Genomic DNA, 18,986 nt, shown 5'->3' with positions numbered 1-18,986 from the left:
GAGTCCTACAAACTGACATCAGCAACCTGGACTGGTGATTTTTTTTTCCCAGGGAAAATGGCCAAAGGATGTGCCCAGGGGTCCCTGGCACTGGGCTGGGCCCTAACTGCAAGAAATCCTTATATCAAAGTTTGGAACCCAAACAGAAGTTGTCCCCATCTCATACTTGTGCTGCCCTGATAGACCCAAGGGAGCCCTACAAACTGACATCAGGAACCTGGACTGGTGAGTTTTCTTTCCCAGGGAAAATGGCCAAAGGATGTGCCCAGGGGCCCCTGGCACTGGGCTGGGCCCTGATTCCAAAAAATATTTATATCGACATTTGGACCGCAGACCGAAGTTGTCCCCTCCTCAAAGTTGTGCTGCCCTGATAGACCCAAGGGAGCCCTACACACTGACATCAGCAACCTGGACTCGTGATTTTTTTTTCCCAGGGAAAATGGACAAAGGATGTGCCCAGGGGCCCCTGGCCCTGGCCTGGTCCCTGACTGCAAAGAATCCCTATATCGAGAGATGGATCACAGACCAAAGTTGTCCCCTCCTCAAATTTCTGCTGCCCAGATACACCCAAGGGAGCCCTACAAACTGACATCAGCAACCTGGACTGGTGTATTTTCTTTCCCTGGAAAATGGCCAAAGGATGTGCCCAGGGACCGCAAGCACAGGGCTGGGCCCTGACTGCAAAAAATCCTTCTATCGAAGGATGGACCCCAGACTGAAGTTGTCCCCATCTCATACTTGTGCTGCTCTGATAGACCCAAGGGAGCCCTACAAACGGACATCAGGAACCTGGACTGGTGAATTTTCTTTCCCAGGGAAAACGGCCAAAGGATTTGCCAAGGGGCCCCTGGCCCTCGGCTGGGGCCTGAATGCAAAGAATCCTTATGTCGAAGGATGGACCCCAGACCGAAGTTGTCCCCTCCTCAAACTTGTGCTGCCCTGATAGACCCAAGGGAGCCCTACAAACTGACATCAGCAACCTGGACTGGTGAGTTTTCTTTCCCAGGGAAAATGGCCAAAGGATGTGCCCAGGGGCCCCTGGCACTGGGCTGGGCCCTGACTGCAAAAAATCCTTATATCAAAGTTTGGACCCCGAACAGAAGTTGTCCCTTCCTCAAATTTGTGCTGCCCTGATAGACCCAAGGGAGTCCTACAAACTGACATCAGCAACCTGGACTGGTGAGTTTTCTTTCCCAGGGAAAATGGCCAAAGGATGTGACCTGGAGCCCCAAACACAGGGCTGGGACCTGACGGCAAAAAATCCTTATATCAAAGATTGGACCCCAAACCGAAGTTGTCCCCTCCACAAAGTTGTGCTGCCCTGATAGACCCAAGGGAGCCCTACAAACTGACATCAGGAACCTGGACTGGTGAGTTTTCTTTCCCAGGGAAAATGGCCAAAGGATATTCCCTGGGGCCCTTGGCACTCGGCTGGGACCTGACTGCAAAGAATCCCTCTATCGAAGGATGGATCGCAGACCAAACTTGTCCGCTCCTCAAATTTCTGCTGCCTTGATAGACCCAAGGGAGCCCTACAAACTGACTAGAGCAACCTGGACTGGTGAATTTCCTTTCCCAGGGAAAATGGCCAAAGAATGTGCCCAGGGGCCCCTGGCACTGGGCTGGGGCTTGACTGCAAAGAATCCGTATATCGAAGGACGCCCCCCAGACAGAAATTGTCCCCATCTCATACTTGTGCTGCCCTGATAGACCCAAGGGAGCCCTACAAACTGACATCAGGAAGCTGGACTGGTGAATTTCCTTTCCCAGGGAAAATGGCCAAAGGATGTGCCCAGGGGATCCTGGCACTGGGCTGGGACCTGACTGCTAAAAATCCTTATATCGAAGGACGCACCCCAGACCGAAGTTGTCCCCTCCTGAAAGTTGTGCTACCCAGATAGACCCAAGTGAGCCCTACAAACTGGCATCAGCAACCTGGACTGGTGAGTTTTCTTTCCCAGGGAAAATGGCCAAAGGATGTTCCCTGGGGCCCCTGGCAGTCGGCTGGGCCCTGACTGCAAAGAATCCCTCTATAGAATGATGGATCGCAGACCAAACCTGTCCCCTCCCCAAATTTCTGTTGCCCAGATAGACCCAAGGGAGCCCTACAAACTGACATCAGGAACCTGGACTGGTGAGTATTCTTTCCCAGGGAAAATGGCCAAAGGATGTGCCCAGGGGCCCCTGGCCCTGGGCTGAGTCCTGACTGCAAATAATCCTTATATCGAAGGACGCACCCCAGACCGAAGTTGTCTCCATCTCATACTTGTGCTGCCGAGATAGACCCAAGGGAGCCCTACAAACTGACATCAGGAACCTGGACTGGTGAATTTCCTTTCCCAGGGAAAATGGCCAAAGAATGTGCCCAGGGGCCCATGGCCCTCGACTGGGGCTTGACTGCAAATAATCCTTATATCGAAGGATGGAACCCAGACCGAAGTTGTCCCCTCCTCAAACTTGTGCTGCCCAGATACACCCAAGGGAGCCCTACAAACTGACATCAGCAACCTGGACTGGTGAGTTTTCTTTCCCAGGGAAAATGGCCAAAGGATGTGCCCAGGGGCCCCTGCCCCTCGGCTGGGGCTTGACTGCAAAGATTCCTCATATCGAAGGACGCACCCCAGACCGAAGTTGTCCCCATCTCATACTTGTGCTGCCCTGATAGACCCAAGGGAGCCCTACAAACTGACATCAGCAACCTGGACTGGTGAGTTTTCTTTCCCAAAGAAAATAGCCAAAGGATGTGCCCTGGGGACCCTGGCACTGGGCTCGGAGCTGAATATAAAGAATCCCTATATCGAAGGATGGATCACAGACCGAAGTTGTCCCCTCCTCAAAGTTGTGGTGACCTGATAGACCCAAGGGGGCCCTACAAACTGACATCATCAACCTGGACTGGTGAGTTTTCTTTCCCAAAGAAAATAGCCAAAGGATGTGCCCTGGGGACCCTGGGACTGGGCTGGGATCTGACTGCTAAAAATCCTTATATCGAATGATGGACCCCAGACTGAAGTTGTCCCCTCCTCAAAGTTGTGCTGCCCTGATAGACCCAAGGGAGCCCTACAAACTGGCATCAGCAACCTGGAGTGGTGAGCTTTCTTTCCCAAAAAAAAATGGCCAAAGTATGTGCCCTAGGGACCCTGGCACTGGGCTCGGACCTGAATATAAAGAATCCCTATATCGAAGGATGGATCACAGACCAAAGTTGTCCCCTCCTCAAAGTTGTGCTTCCCAGATAGACCCAAGTGAGCCCTATAAACTGATATCTGCAACCTGCACTGGTGAGTTTTCTTATCCAGGGAAAATTGCAAAAGGATTTGCCCTGGGGCCCCTGGCACTGGGCTGGGCCCTGATTCCAAAAAATATTTATATCGACATTTGGACCGCAGACCGAAGTTGTCCCCTCCTCAAACTTGTGCTGCCCTGATAGACCCAAGGGAGCCCTACAAACTGACATCAGGAACCAGGACTGGTGAGTTTTCTTTCCCAGGGAAAATGGCCAAAGGATGTGCCCAGGGGTCCCTGGCACTGGGCTGGGCCCTAACTGCAAGAAATCCTTATATCAAAGTTTGGAACCCAAACAGAAGTTGTCCCCATCTCATACTTGTGCTGCCCTGATAGACCCAAGGGAGCCCTACAAACTGACATCAGGAACCTGGACTGGTGAGTTTTCTTTCCCAGGGAAAATGGCCAAAGGATGTGCCCAGGGGCCCCTGGCACTGGGCTGGGCCCTGATTCCAAAAAATATTTATATCGACATTTGGACCGCAGACCGAAGTTGTCCCCTCCTCAAAGTTGTGCTGCCCTGATAGACCCAAGGGAGCCCTACACACTGACATCAGCAACCTGGACTCGTGATTTTTTTTTCCCAGGGAAAATGGACAAAGGATGTGCCCAGGGGCCCCTGGCCCTGGCCTGGTCCCTGACTGCAAAGAATCCCTATATCGAGAGATGGATCACAGACCAAAGTTGTCCCCTCCTCAAATTTCTGCTGCCCAGATACACCCAAGGGAGCCCTACAAACTGACATCAGCAACCTGGACTGGTGTATTTTCTTTCCCTGGAAAATGGCCAAAGGATGTGCCCAGGGACCGCAAGCACAGGGCTGGGCCCTGACTGCAAAAAATCCTTCTATCGAAGGATGGACCCCAGACTGAAGTTGTCCCCATCTCATACTTGTGCTGCTCTGATAGACCCAAGGGAGCCCTACAAACGGACATCAGGAACCTGGACTGGTGAATTTTCTTTCCCAGGGAAAACGGCCAAAGGATTTGCCAAGGGGCCCCTGGCCCTCGGCTGGGGCCTGAATGCAAAGAATCCTTATGTCGAAGGATGGACCCCAGACCGAAGTTGTCCCCTCCTCAAACTTGTGCTGCCCTGATAGACCCAAGGGAGCCCTACAAACTGACATCAGCAACCTGGACTGGTGAGTTTTCTTTCCCAGGGAAAATGGCCAAAGGATGTGCCCAGGGGCCCCTGGCACTGGGCTGGGCCCTGACTGCAAAAAATCCTTATATCAAAGTTTGGACCCCGAACAGAAGTTGTCCCTTCCTCAAATTTGTGCTGCCCTGATAGACCCAAGGGAGTCCTACAAACTGACATCAGCAACCTGGACTGGTGAGTTTTCTTTCCCAGGGAAAATGGCCAAAGGATGTGACCTGGAGCCCCAAACACAGGGCTGGGACCTGACGGCAAAAAATCCTTATATCAAAGATTGGACCCCAAACCGAAGTTGTCCCCTCCACAAAGTTGTGCTGCCCTGATAGACCCAAGGGAGCCCTACAAACTGACATCAGGAACCTGGACTGGTGAGTTTTCTTTCCCAGGGAAAATGGCCAAAGGATATTCCCTGGGGCCCTTGGCACTCGGCTGGGACCTGACTGCAAAGAATCCCTCTATCGAAGGATGGATCGCAGACCAAACTTGTCCGCTCCTCAAATTTCTGCTGCCTTGATAGACCCAAGGGAGCCCTACAAACTGACTAGAGCAACCTGGACTGGTGAATTTCCTTTCCCAGGGAAAATGGCCAAAGAATGTGCCCAGGGGCCCCTGGCACTGGGCTGGGGCTTGACTGCAAAGAATCCGTATATCGAAGGACGCCCCCCAGACAGAAATTGTCCCCATCTCATACTTGTGCTGCCCTGATAGACCCAAGGGAGCCCTACAAACTGACATCAGGAAGCTGGACTGGTGAATTTCCTTTCCCAGGGAAAATGGCCAAAGGATGTGCCCAGGGGATCCTGGCACTGGGCTGGGACCTGACTGCTAAAAATCCTTATATCGAAGGACGCACCCCAGACCGAAGTTGTCCCCTCCTGAAAGTTGTGCTACCCAGATAGACCCAAGTGAGCCCTACAAACTGGCATCAGCAACCTGGACTGGTGAGTTTTCTTTCCCAGGGAAAATGGCCAAAGGATGTTCCCTGGGGCCCCTGGCAGTCGGCTGGGCCCTGACTGCAAAGAATCCCTCTATAGAATGATGGATCGCAGACCAAACCTGTCCCCTCCCCAAATTTCTGTTGCCCAGATAGACCCAAGGGAGCCCTACAAACTGACATCAGGAACCTGGACTGGTGAGTATTCTTTCCCAGGGAAAATGGCCAAAGGATGTGCCCAGGGGCCCCTGGCCCTGGGCTGAGTCCTGACTGCAAATAATCCTTATATCGAAGGACGCACCCCAGACCGAAGTTGTCTCCATCTCATACTTGTGCTGCCGAGATAGACCCAAGGGAGCCCTACAAACTGACATCAGGAACCTGGACTGGTGAATTTCCTTTCCCAGGGAAAATGGCCAAAGAATGTGCCCAGGGGCCCATGGCCCTCGACTGGGGCTTGACTGCAAATAATCCTTATATCGAAGGATGGAACCCAGACCGAAGTTGTCCCCTCCTCAAACTTGTGCTGCCCAGATACACCCAAGGGAGCCCTACAAACTGACATCAGCAACCTGGACTGGTGAGTTTTCTTTCCCAGGGAAAATGGCCAAAGGATGTGCCCAGGGGCCCCTGCCCCTCGGCTGGGGCTTGACTGCAAAGATTCCTCATATCGAAGGACGCACCCCAGACCGAAGTTGTCCCCATCTCATACTTGTGCTGCCCTGATAGACCCAAGGGAGCCCTACAAACTGACATCAGCAACCTGGACTGGTGAGTTTTCTTTCCCAAAGAAAATAGCCAAAGGATGTGCCCTGGGGACCCTGGCACTGGGCTCGGAGCTGAATATAAAGAATCCCTATATCGAAGGATGGATCACAGACCGAAGTTGTCCCCTCCTCAAAGTTGTGGTGACCTGATAGACCCAAGGGGGCCCTACAAACTGACATCATCAACCTGGACTGGTGAGTTTTCTTTCCCAAAGAAAATAGCCAAAGGATGTGCCCTGGGGACCCTGGGACTGGGCTGGGATCTGACTGCTAAAAATCCTTATATCGAATGATGGACCCCAGACTGAAGTTGTCCCCTCCTCAAAGTTGTGCTGCCCTGATAGACCCAAGGGAGCCCTACAAACTGGCATCAGCAACCTGGAGTGGTGAGCTTTCTTTCCCAAAAAAAAATGGCCAAAGTATGTGCCCTAGGGACCCTGGCACTGGGCTCGGACCTGAATATAAAGAATCCCTATATCGAAGGATGGATCACAGACCAAAGTTGTCCCCTCCTCAAAGTTGTGCTTCCCAGATAGACCCAAGTGAGCCCTATAAACTGATATCTGCAACCTGCACTGGTGAGTTTTCTTATCCAGGGAAAATTGCAAAAGGATTTGCCCTGGGGCCCCTGGCACTGGGCTGGGCCCTGATTCCAAAAAATATTTATATCGACATTTGGACCGCAGACCGAAGTTGTCCCCTCCTCAAACTTGTGCTGCCCTGATAGACCCAAGGGAGCCCTACAAACTGACATCAGGAACCAGGACTGGTGAGTTTTCTTTCCCAGGGAAAATGGCCAAAGGATGTGCCCAGGGGTCCCTGGCACTGGGCTGGGCCCTAACTGCAAGAAATCCTTATATCAAAGTTTGGAACCCAAACAGAAGTTGTCCCCATCTCATACTTGTGCTGCCCTGATAGACCCAAGGGAGCCCTACAAACTGACATCAGGAACCTGGACTGGTGAGTTTTCTTTCCCAGGGAAAATGGCCAAAGGATGTGCCCAGGGGCCCCTGGCACTGGGCTGGGCCCTGATTCCAAAAAATATTTATATCGACATTTGGACCGCAGACCGAAGTTGTCCCCTCCTCAAAGTTGTGCTGCCCTGATAGACCCAAGGGAGCCCTACACACTGACATCAGCAACCTGGACTCGTGATTTTTTTTTCCCAGGGAAAATGGACAAAGGATGTGCCCAGGGGCCCCTGGCCCTGGCCTGGTCCCTGACTGCAAAGAATCCCTATATCGAGAGATGGATCACAGACCAAAGTTGTCCCCTCCTCAAATTTCTGCTGCCCAGATACACCCAAGGGAGCCCTACAAACTGACATCAGCAACCTGGACTGGTGTATTTTCTTTCCCTGGAAAATGGCCAAAGGATGTGCCCAGGGACCGCAAGCACAGGGCTGGGCCCTGACTGCAAAAAATCCTTCTATCGAAGGATGGACCCCAGACTGAAGTTGTCCCCATCTCATACTTGTGCTGCTCTGATAGACCCAAGGGAGCCCTACAAACGGACATCAGGAACCTGGACTGGTGAATTTTCTTTCCCAGGGAAAACGGCCAAAGGATTTGCCAAGGGGCCCCTGGCCCTCGGCTGGGGCCTGAATGCAAAGAATCCTTATGTCGAAGGATGGACCCCAGACCGAAGTTGTCCCCTCCTCAAACTTGTGCTGCCCTGATAGACCCAAGGGAGCCCTACAAACTGACATCAGCAACCTGGACTGGTGAGTTTTCTTTCCCAGGGAAAATGGCCAAAGGATGTGCCCAGGGGCCCCTGGCACTGGGCTGGGCCCTGACTGCAAAAAATCCTTATATCAAAGTTTGGACCCCGAACAGAAGTTGTCCCTTCCTCAAATTTGTGCTGCCCTGATAGACCCAAGGGAGTCCTACAAACTGACATCAGCAACCTGGACTGGTGAGTTTTCTTTCCCAGGGAAAATGGCCAAAGGATGTGACCTGGAGCCCCAAACACAGGGCTGGGACCTGACGGCAAAAAATCCTTATATCAAAGATTGGACCCCAAACCGAAGTTGTCCCCTCCACAAAGTTGTGCTGCCCTGATAGACCCAAGGGAGCCCTACAAACTGACATCAGGAACCTGGACTGGTGAGTTTTCTTTCCCAAGGAAAATGGCCAAAGGATATTCCCTGGGGCCCTTGGCACTCGGCTGGGACCTGACTGCAAAGAATCCCTCTATCGAAGGATGGATCGCAGACCAAACTTGTCCGCTCCTCAAATTTCTGCTGCCTTGATAGACCCAAGGGAGCCCTACAAACTGACTAGAGCAACCTGGACTGGTGAATTTCCTTTCCCAGGGAAAATGGCCAAAGAATGTGCCCAGGGGCCCCTGGCACTGGGCTGGGGCTTGACTGCAAAGAATCCGTATATCGAAGGACGCCCCCCAGACAGAAATTGTCCCCATCTCATACTTGTGCTGCCCTGATAGACCCAAGGGAGCCCTACAAACTGACATCAGGAAGCTGGACTGGTGAATTTCCTTTCCCAGGGAAAATGGCCAAAGGATGTGCCCAGGGGATCCTGGCACTGGGCTGGGACCTGACTGCTAAAAATCCTTATATCGAAGGACGCACCCCAGACCGAAGTTGTCCCCTCCTGAAAGTTGTGCTACCCAGATAGACCCAAGTGAGCCCTACAAACTGGCATCAGCAACCTGGACTGGTGAGTTTTCTTTCCCAGGGAAAATGGCCAAAGGATGTTCCCTGGGGCCCCTGGCAGTCGGCTGGGCCCTGACTGCAAAGAATCCCTCTATAGAATGATGGATCGCAGACCAAACCTGTCCCCTCCCCAAATTTCTGTTGCCCAGATAGACCCAAGGGAGCCCTACAAACTGACATCAGGAACCTGGACTGGTGAGTATTCTTTCCCAGGGAAAATGGCCAAAGGATGTGCCCAGGGGCCCCTGGCCCTGGGCTGAGTCCTGACTGCAAATAATCCTTATATCGAAGGACGCACCCCAGACCGAAGTTGTCTCCATCTCATACTTGTGCTGCCGAGATAGACCCAAGGGAGCCCTACAAACTGACATCAGGAACCTGGACTGGTGAATTTCCTTTCCCAGGGAAAATGGCCAAAGAATGTGCCCAGGGGCCCATGGCCCTCGACTGGGGCTTGACTGCAAATAATCCTTATATCGAAGGATGGAACCCAGACCGAAGTTGTCCCCTCCTCAAACTTGTGCTGCCCTGATAGACCCAAGGGAGCCCTACAAACTGACATCAGCAACCTGGACTGGTGAGTTTTCTTTCCCAGGGAAAATGGCCAAAGGATGTGCCCAGGGGCCCCTGCCCCTCGGCTGGGGCTTGACTGCAAAGATTCCTCATATCGAAGGACGCACCCCAGACCGAAGTTGTCCCCATCTCATACTTGTGCTGCCCTGATAGACCCAAGGGAGCCCTACAAACTGACATCAGCAACCTGGACTGGTGAGTTTTCTTTCCCAAAGAAAATAGCCAAAGGATGTGCCCTGGGGACCCTGGCACTGGGCTCGGAGCTGAATATAAAGAATCCCTATATCGAAGGATGGATCACAGACCGAAGTTGTCCCCTCCTCAAAGTTGTGGTGACCTGATAGACCCAAGGGGGCCCTACAAACTGACATCATCAACCTGGACTGGTGAGTTTTCTTTCCCAAAGAAAATAGCCAAAGGATGTGCCCTGGGGACCCTGGGACTGGGCTGGGATCTGACTGCTAAAAATCCTTATATCGAATGATGGACCCCAGACTGAAGTTGTCCCCTCCTCAAAGTTGTGCTGCCCTGATAGACCCAAGGGAGCCCTACAAACTGGCATCAGCAACCTGGAGTGGTGAGCTTTCTTTCCCAAAAAAAAATGGCCAAAGTATGTGCCCTAGGGACCCTGGCACTGGGCTCGGAGCTGAATATAAAGAATCCCTATATCGAAGGATGGATCACAGACCGAAGTTGTCCCCTCCTCAAAGTTGTGCTTCCCAGATAGACTCAAGTGAGCCCTATAAACTGATATCTGCAACCTGCACTGGTGAGTTTTCTTATCCAGGGAAAATTGCAAAAGGATTTGCCCTGGGGCCCCTGGCACTGGGCTGGGCCCTGACTGCAAAGAATCCTTATATCAAAGTTTGGACCCCAAACAGAAATTGTCCCCTCCTCAAATTTCTGCTGCCTTGATAGACCTAAGGGAGCCCTACAAACTGACATCAGGAACCAGGACTGGTGAGTTTTCTTTCCCAGGGAAAATGGCCAAAGGATGTGCCCAGGGGCCCCTGGCCCTGGGCTGGGCCCAAACTGCAAAGAATCCTTATATCGAAGGATGGATCTGAGACCAAAGTTGTCCTCTGCTCAATATTCCTGTGCCCAGATAGACCCAAGGTAGCCCTACAAACTGACATCAGCAACCTGGACCGGTGAGTATTCTTTCCCAGGGAAAATGGTCAAAGGTTGTGCCCAGGGGCCCCTGGCCCTGGGGTGGAGCCTGACTGCAAATAATCCCTATATTGAAGGATGGATCGCAGTCCAAAATGGTCCCCTCCTCAAATTTCTGCTGCCAAGTTAGACGGAAGTGAGCCCTACAAACTGACATCAGCAACCTGGACTGGTGAGTTTTCTTTCCCAGGGAAAATGGCCAAAGGTTGTGCCCAGGGGCCCCTGGCCCTGGGCTGGGGCCTGAATTCAAATAATCCATCTATCGAAGGATAGACCCCAGACCAAAGTTGTCCCCATATCATACTTGTGCTGCCCTGTTAGACCCAAGGGAGCCCTACAAACTGACATCATCAACCTGGACTGGTGAGTTTTCTTTCCCAGGGAAAATGGGCAAAGGATGTGCCCAGGGGCCCCTGGCACTGGGCTGGGCCCTGACTGCAAAAAATCCTTATATCAAAGTTTGGACCCCGAACAGAAGTTGTCCCTTCCTCAAATTTGTGCTGCCCTGATAGACCCAAGGGAGTCCTACAAACTGACATCAGCAACCTGGACTGGTGATTTTTTTTTCCCAGGGAAAATGGCCAAAGGATGTGCCCAGGGGTCCCTGGCACTGGGCTGGGCCCTAACTGCAAGAAATCCTTATATCAAAGTTTGGACCCCGAACAGAAGTTGTCCCCATCTCATACTTGTGGTGCCCAGATAGACCCAAGGGAGCCCTACAAACTGACATCAGGAACCTGGACTGGTGAGTTTTCTTTCCCAGGGAAAATGGCCAAAGGATGTGCCCAGGGGCCCCTGGCACTGGGCTGGGCCCTGATTCCAAAAAATATTTATATCGACATTTGGACCGCAGACCGAAGTTGTCCCCTCCTCAAAGTTGTGCTGCCCTGATAGACCCAAGGGAGCCCTACACACTGACATCAGCAACCTGGACTCGTGATTTTTTTTTCCCAGGGAAAATGGACAAAGGATGTGCCCAGGGGCCCCTGGCCCTGGCCTGGTCCCTGACTGCAAAGAATCCCTATATCGAGAGATGGATCACAGACCAAAGTTGTCCCCTCCTCAAATTTCTGCTGCCCAGATACACCCAAGGGAGCCCTACAAACTGACATCAGCAACCTGGACTGGTGTATTTTCTTTCCCTGGAAAATGGCCAAAGGATGTGCCCAGGCACCGCAAGCACAGGGCTGGGCCCAGACTGCAAAAAATCCTTCTATCGAAGGATGGACCCCAGACTGAAGTTGTCCCCATCTCATACTTGTGCTGCTCTGATAGACCCAAGGGAGCCCTACAAACGGACATCAGGAACCTGGACTGGTGAATTTTCTTTCCCAGGGAAAATGGCCAAAGGATGTGACCTGGAGCCCCAAACACAGGGCTGGGACCTGACGGCAAAAAATCCTTATATCAAAGATTGGACCCCAAACCGAAGTTGTCCCCTCCACAAAGTTGTGCTGCCCTGATAGACCCAAGGGAGCCCTACAAACTGACATCAGCAACCTGGACTGGTGAGTTTTCTTTCCCAGGGAAAATGGCCAAAGGATATTCCCTGGGGCCCCTGGCAGTCGGCTGGGACCTGACTGCAAAGAATCCCTCTATCGAAGGATGGATCGCAGACCAAACTTGTCCGCTCCTCAAATTTCTGCTGCCTTGATAGACCCAAGGGAGCCCTACATACTGACTAGAGCAACCTGGATTGGTGAGTTTTCTTTCCCAGGGAAAATGGCCAAAGGATGTGCCCAGGGGCCCCTGGCACTGGGCTGGGGCTTGACTGCAAAGAATCCGTATATCGAAGGACGCCCCCCAGACAGAAATTGTCCCCATGTCATACTTGGGCTGCCCTGATAGACCCAAGGGAGCCCTACAAACTGACATCAGGAAGCTGGACTGGTGAATTTCCTTTCCCAGGGAAAATGGCCAAAGGATGTGCCCAGGGGATCCTGGCACTGGGCTGGGACCTGACTGCTAAAAATCCTTATATCGAAGGACGCACCCCAGACCGAAGTTGTCCCCTCCTGAAAGTTGTGCTACCCAGATAGACCCAAGTGAGCCCTACAAACTGGCATCAGCAACCTGGACTGGTGAGTTTTCTTTCCCAGGGAAAATGGCCAAAGGATGTTCCCTGGGGCCCCTGGCAGTCGGCTGGGCCCTGACTGCAAAGAATCCCTCTATAGAATGATGGATCGCAGACCAAACCTGTCCCCTCCCCAAATTTCTGTTGCCCAGATAGACCCAAGGGAGCCCTACAAACTGACATCAGGAACCTGGACTGGTGAGTATTCTTTCCCAGGGAAAATGGCCAAAGGATGTGCCCAGGGGCCCCTGGCCCTGGGCTGAGTCCTGACTGCAAATAATCCTTATATCGAAGGACGCACCCCAGACCGAAGTTGTCTCCATCTCATACTTGTGCTGCCGAGATAGACCCAAGGGAGCCCTACAAACTGACATCAGGAACCTGGACTGGTGAATTTCCTTTCCCAGGGAAAATGGCCAAAGAATGTGCCCAGGGGCCCATGGCCCTCGACTGGGGCTTGACTGCAAATAATCCTTATATCGAAGGATGGAACCCAGACCGAAGTTGTCCCCTCCTCAAACTTGTGCTGCCCAGATACACCCAAGGGAGCCCTACAAACTGACATCAGCAACCTGGACTGGTGAGTTTTCTTTCCCAGGGAAAATGGCCAAAGGATGTGCCCAGGGGCCCCTGCCCCTCGGCTGGGGCTTGACTCCAAAGATTCCTCATATCGAAGGACGCACCCCAGACCGAAGTTGTCCCCATCTCATACTTGTGCTGCCCTGATAGACCCAAGGGAGCCCTACAAACTGACATCAGCAACCTGGACTGGTGAGTTTTCTTTCCCAAAGAAAATAGCCAAAGGATGTGCCCTGGGGACCCTGGCACTGGGCTCGGAGCTGAATATAAAGAATCCCTATATCGAAGGATGGATCACAGACCGAAGTTGTCCCCTCCTCAAAGTTGTGCTTCCCAGATAGACTCAAGTGAGCCCTATAAACTGATATCTGCAACCTGCACTGGTGAGTTTTCTTATCCAGGGAAAATTGCAAAAGGATTTGCCCTGGGGCCCCTGGCACTGGGCTGGGCCCTGACTGCAAAGAATCCTTATATCAAAGTTTGGACCCCAAACAGAAATTGTCCCCTCCTCAAATTTCTGCTGCCTTGATAGACCTAAGGGAGCCCTACAAACTGACATCAGGAACCTGGACTGGTGAGTTTTCTTTCCCAGGGAAAATGGCCAAAGGATGTGCCCAGGGGCCCCTGGCCCTGGGCTGGGCCCAAACTGCAAAGAATCCTTATATCGAAGGATGGATCTGAGACCAAAGTTGTCCTCTGCTCAATATTCCTGTGCCCAGATAGACCCAAGGTAGCCCTACAAACTGACATCAGCAACCTGGACCGGTGAGTATTCTTTCCCAGGGAAAATGGCCAAAGAATGTGCCTAGGGGCGTCTGGCCCTGGGTTGGGACCTGAATGTAAAAAATCCTTATATCGAAGGATGGAACCCAGACCGAAGTTGTCCCTTCCTCAAACTTGTGCTGCCCTGATAGACCCAAGGGAGCCCTACAAACTGACATCAGCAACCTGGACTGGTGAGTTTTCTTTCCCAGGGAAAATAGCCAAAGGATGTGCCCAGGGGCCCCTGGACCTGGGCTGGGGCCTGAATGCAAAAAATCCTTATATCGAAGGATGGATCGCAGACCAAAGTTGTCCTCTCCTGAAATTCCTGCTGCCCAGATAAACCCAAGGGAGCCCTACAAAGTGACGTCCGGAACCTGGACTGGTGAGTTTTCTTTCCCAGGGAAAATGGCCAAAGGATGTGCCCAGGGGCCCCTGGCACTGGGCTGGGCCCTGACTGCAAAAAATATTTATATCGACATTTGGACCCCAGACCAAAGTTGTCCCCATCTCATACTTGCCGTGCCCAGATAGACCCAAGGGAGCCCTACAAACTGACATCAGTAACCTGGACTGTTGAGTTTTCTTTCCCAGGGAAAATGGCCAAAGGATGTTCCCAGGGGCCCCTGGCACTGGGCTGGGGCCCGACTGCAAATAATCGCTATATCGAAGGATGGATCACAGACCAAAGTCGTCATCTCCTCAGATTTCTGCTTCCCAGATAGACCCAAGGAAGGCCTACAAACTGACATCCGCAACCTTCACTGGTGAGTTTTCTTATCCAGGGAAAATTGCCAAAGGATTTGCCCTGGGGCCCCTGGCACTGGGCTGGGCCCTGACTGCAAAGAATCCTTATATCAAAGTTTGGACCCCAAACAGATGTTGTCCCCTCCTCAAATTTCTGCTGCCTTGATAGACCTAAGGGAGCCCTACAAACTGACATCAGGAACCAGGATTGGTGAGTATTCTTTCCCAGGGAAAATGGCCAAAGGATGTGCCCAGGGGCCCCTGGCCCTGGGCTGGGCCCAAACTGCAAAGAATCCTTATATCGAAGGATGGATCGGAGACCAAAGTTGTCCTCTGCTCAAATTTCCTCTGCCCAGATAGACCCAAGAGAGCCCTACAAACTGACATCAGCAACCTGGACTGGTGAGTTTTCTTTCCCAGGGAAAATGGCCAAAGGATGTGCCCAGGGGCCCCTGGACCTGGGCTGGTGCCTGACTGCAAAAAATCCTTATATTGAAGGATGGATCCAGGGCTGAAGTTGTCCCCAAATAAAATATGTGCTGCCCTGATAGACCCAAGGGAGCCCTACAAACGGACATCAGCAACCTGGACTGGTGAGTTTTCTTTCCCAGGGAAAATGGCCAAAGGTTGTGCCCAGGGGCCCCTGGACCTGGGCTCGGCCCTGACAGCAAAAAATCCCTATATCGATGGATGGATCAAAGACCAAAGTCGTCGCCTCCTCAAATTTCTGCTTCCCAGATTGAACCAAGGAAGCCCTACAAACTGACATCAGCAACCTGGACTGGTGAGTTTTTTTTCCCAGGGAAAATGGCCAAAGGATTTGCCCTGGGGCCCCTGGCACTGGGCTGGGACCTGACAGCAAAGAATCCTTATATCAAAGTCTGGACCGCAAACATAAATTGTCCCCTCCTCAAATTTCTGCTGCCCAGATAGACCCAAGGGAGCCCTACAAACTGACATCAGCAACCTGGACTGGTGAGTTTTCTTTCCCTGGAAAATGGCCAAAGGATGTGCCCAGGGGCCCCTGGCCCTGGGCTGGGCCCAAACTGCAAAGAATCCTTATATCGAAGGATGGATCTGAGACCAAAGTTGTCCTCTGCTCAATATTCCTGTGCCCAGATAGACCCAAGGTAGCCCTACAAACTGACATCAGCAACCTGGACCGGTGAGTATTCTTTCCCAGGGAAAATGGCCAAAGAATGTGCCTAGGGGCGCCTGGCCCTGGGTTGGGACCTGAATGTAAAAAATCCTTATATCGAAGGATGGAACCCAGACCGAAGTTGTCCCTTCCTCAAACTTGTGCTGCCCTGATAGACCCAAGGGAGCCCTACAAACTGACATCAGCAACCTGGACTGGTGAGTTTTCTTTCCCAGGGAAAATAGCCAAAGGATGTGCCCAGGGGCCCCTGGACCTGGGCTGGGGCCTGAATGCAAAAAATCCTTATATCGAAGGATGGATCGCAGACCAAAGTTGTCCTCTCCTGAAATTCCTGCTGCCCAGATAAACCCAAGGGAGCCCTACAAAGTGACGTCCGGAACCTGGACTGGTGAGTTTTCTTTCCCAGGGAAAATGGCCAAAGGATGTGCCCAGGGGCCCCTGGCACTGGGCTGGGCCCTGACTGCAAAAAATATTTATATCGACATTTGGACCCCAGACCAAAGTTGTCCCCATCTCATACTTGCGGTGCCCAGATAGACCCAAGGGAGCCCTACAAACTGACATCAGTAACCTGGACTGTTGAGTTTTCTTTCCCAGGGAAAATGGCCAAAGGATGTTCCCAGGGGCCCCTGGCACTGGGCTGGGGCCCGACTGCAAATAATCGCTATATCGAAGGATGGATCACAGACCAAAGTCGTCATCTCCTCAGATTTCTGCTTCCCAGATAGACCCAAGGAAGGCCTACAAACTGACATCCGCAACCTTCACTGGTGAGTTTTCTTATCCAGGGAAAATTGCCAAAGGATTTGCCCTGGGGCCCCTGGCACTGGGCTGGGCCCTGACTGCAAAGAATCCTTATATCAAAGTTTGGACCCCAAACAGATGTTGTCCCCTCCTCAAATTTCTGCTGCCTTGATAGACCTAAGGGAGCCCTACAAACTGACATCAGGAACCAGGATTGGTGAGTATTCTTTCCCAGGGAAAATGGCCAAAGGATGTGCCCAGGGGCCCCTGGCCCTGGGCTGGGCCCAAACTGCAAAGAATCCTTATATCGAAGGATGGATCGGAGACCAAAGTTGTCCTCTGCTCAAATTTCCTCTGCCCAGATAGACCCAAGAGAGCCCTACAAACTGACATCAGCAACCTGGACTGGTGAGTTTTCTTTCCCAGGGAAAATGGCCAAAGGATGTGCCCAGGGGCCCCTGGACCTGGGCTGGTGCCTGACTGCAAAAAATCCTTATATTGAAGGATGGATCCAGGGCTGAAGTTGTCCCCAAATAAAATATGTGCTGCCCTGATAGACCCAAGGGAGCCCTACAAACGGACATCAGCAACCTGGACTGGTGAGTTTTCTTTCCCAGGGAAAATGGCCAAAGGTTGTGCCCAGGGGCCCCTGGACCTGGGCTCGGCCCTGACAGCAAAAAATCCCTATATCGATGGATGGATCAAAGACCAAAGTCGTCGCCTCCTCAAATTTCTGCTTCCCAGATTGAACCAAGGAAGCCCTACAAACTGACATCAGCAACCTGGACTGGTGAGTTTTTTTTCCCAGGGAAAATGGCCAAAGGATTTGCCCTGGGGCCCCTGGCACTGGGCTGGGACCTGACAGCAAAGAATCCTTATATCAAAGTCTGGACCGCAAACATAAATTGTCCCCTCCTCAAATTTCTGCTGCCCAGATAGACCCAAGGGAGCCCTACAAACTGACATCAGCAACCTGGACTGGTGAGTTTTCTTTCCCTGGAAAATGGCCAAAGGATGTGCCCAGGGGCCCCTGGACCTGGGCTGGGACGGGACTGTAAAGAATCCCTATATCGAAGGATGGACCCCAGACCAAAGTTGTCCCCTCCTCAAATTTCTGCTGCCCAGATAGACCCAAGGGAGCCCTACAAACTGACATCAGTAACCTGGACTGTTGAGTTTTCTTTCCCAGGGAAAATGGCCAAAGGATGTGCCCAGGGGCCCCTGGCCCTGGGGTGGTTCCTGACTGTAAAGAATCCATATATCGAAGGATGGATCACAGACCAAAGTTGTCCCCTCCTGAAACTTGTGCTGCCCTGATAGACCCAAGGGAGCCCTACAAACTGACATCAGGAAGCTGGACTGGTGAGTTTCCTTTCCCAGGGAAAATGGCCAAAGGATGTGCCCAGGGGCCCCTGGCACTGGGCTGGACCAGGACTGCAAATAATCCTTATATCGAAGGATGGAACCCAGACCGAAGTTGTCCCCTCCTCAAACTTGTGCTGCCCTGATAGACCCAAGGGAGCCCTACAAACTGACATCAGCAACCTGGACTGGTGAGTTTTCTTTCCCAGGGAAAATAGCCAAAGGATGTGCCCAGGGGCCCCTGGACCTGGGCTGGGGCCTGAATGCAAAAAATCCTTATATCGAAGGATGGATCGCAGACCAAAGTTGTCCTCTCCTGAAATTCCTGCTGCCCAGATAAACCCAAGGGAGCCCTACAAAGTGACGTCCGGAACCTGGACTGGTGAGTTTTCTTTCCCAGGGAAAATGGCCAAAGGATGTGCCCAGGGGCCCCTGGCACTGGGCTGGGCCCTGACTGCAAAAAATATTTATATCGACATTTGGACCCCAGACCAAAGTTGTCCCCATCTCATACTTGCGGTGCCCAGATAGACCCAAGGGAGCCCTACAAACTGACATCAGTAACCTGGACTGTTGAGTTTTCTTTCCCAGGGAAAATGGCCAAAGGATGTTCCCAGGGGCCCCTGGCACTGGGCTGGGGCCCGACTGCAAATAATCGCTATATCGAAGGATGGATCACAGACCAAAGTCGTCATCTCCTCAGATTTCTGCTTCCCAGATAGACCCAAGGAAGGCCTACAAACTGACATCCGCAACCTTCACTGGTGAGTTTTCTTATCCAGGGAAAATTGCCAAAGGATTTGCCCTGGGGCCCCTGGCACTGGGCTGGGCCCTGACTGCAAAGAATCCTTATATCAAAGTTTGGACCCCAAACAGATGTTGTCCCCTCCTCAAATTTCTGCTGCCTTGATAGACCTAAGGGAGCCCTACAAACTGACATCAGGAACCAGGATTGGTGAGTATTCTTTCCCAGGGAAAATGGCCAAAGGATGTGCCCAGGG

The sequence above is a fragment of the Lonchura striata genome, chromosome 4, assembly GCF_046129695.1.
Source record: "Lonchura striata isolate bLonStr1 chromosome 4, bLonStr1.mat, whole genome shotgun sequence".
In the NCBI taxonomy this organism is placed as follows: domain Eukaryota; kingdom Metazoa; phylum Chordata; class Aves; order Passeriformes; family Estrildidae; genus Lonchura; species Lonchura striata.
The sequence above is the reverse complement of the archived record's forward strand: the minus strand, read 5'-3'. Positions refer to the sequence as shown.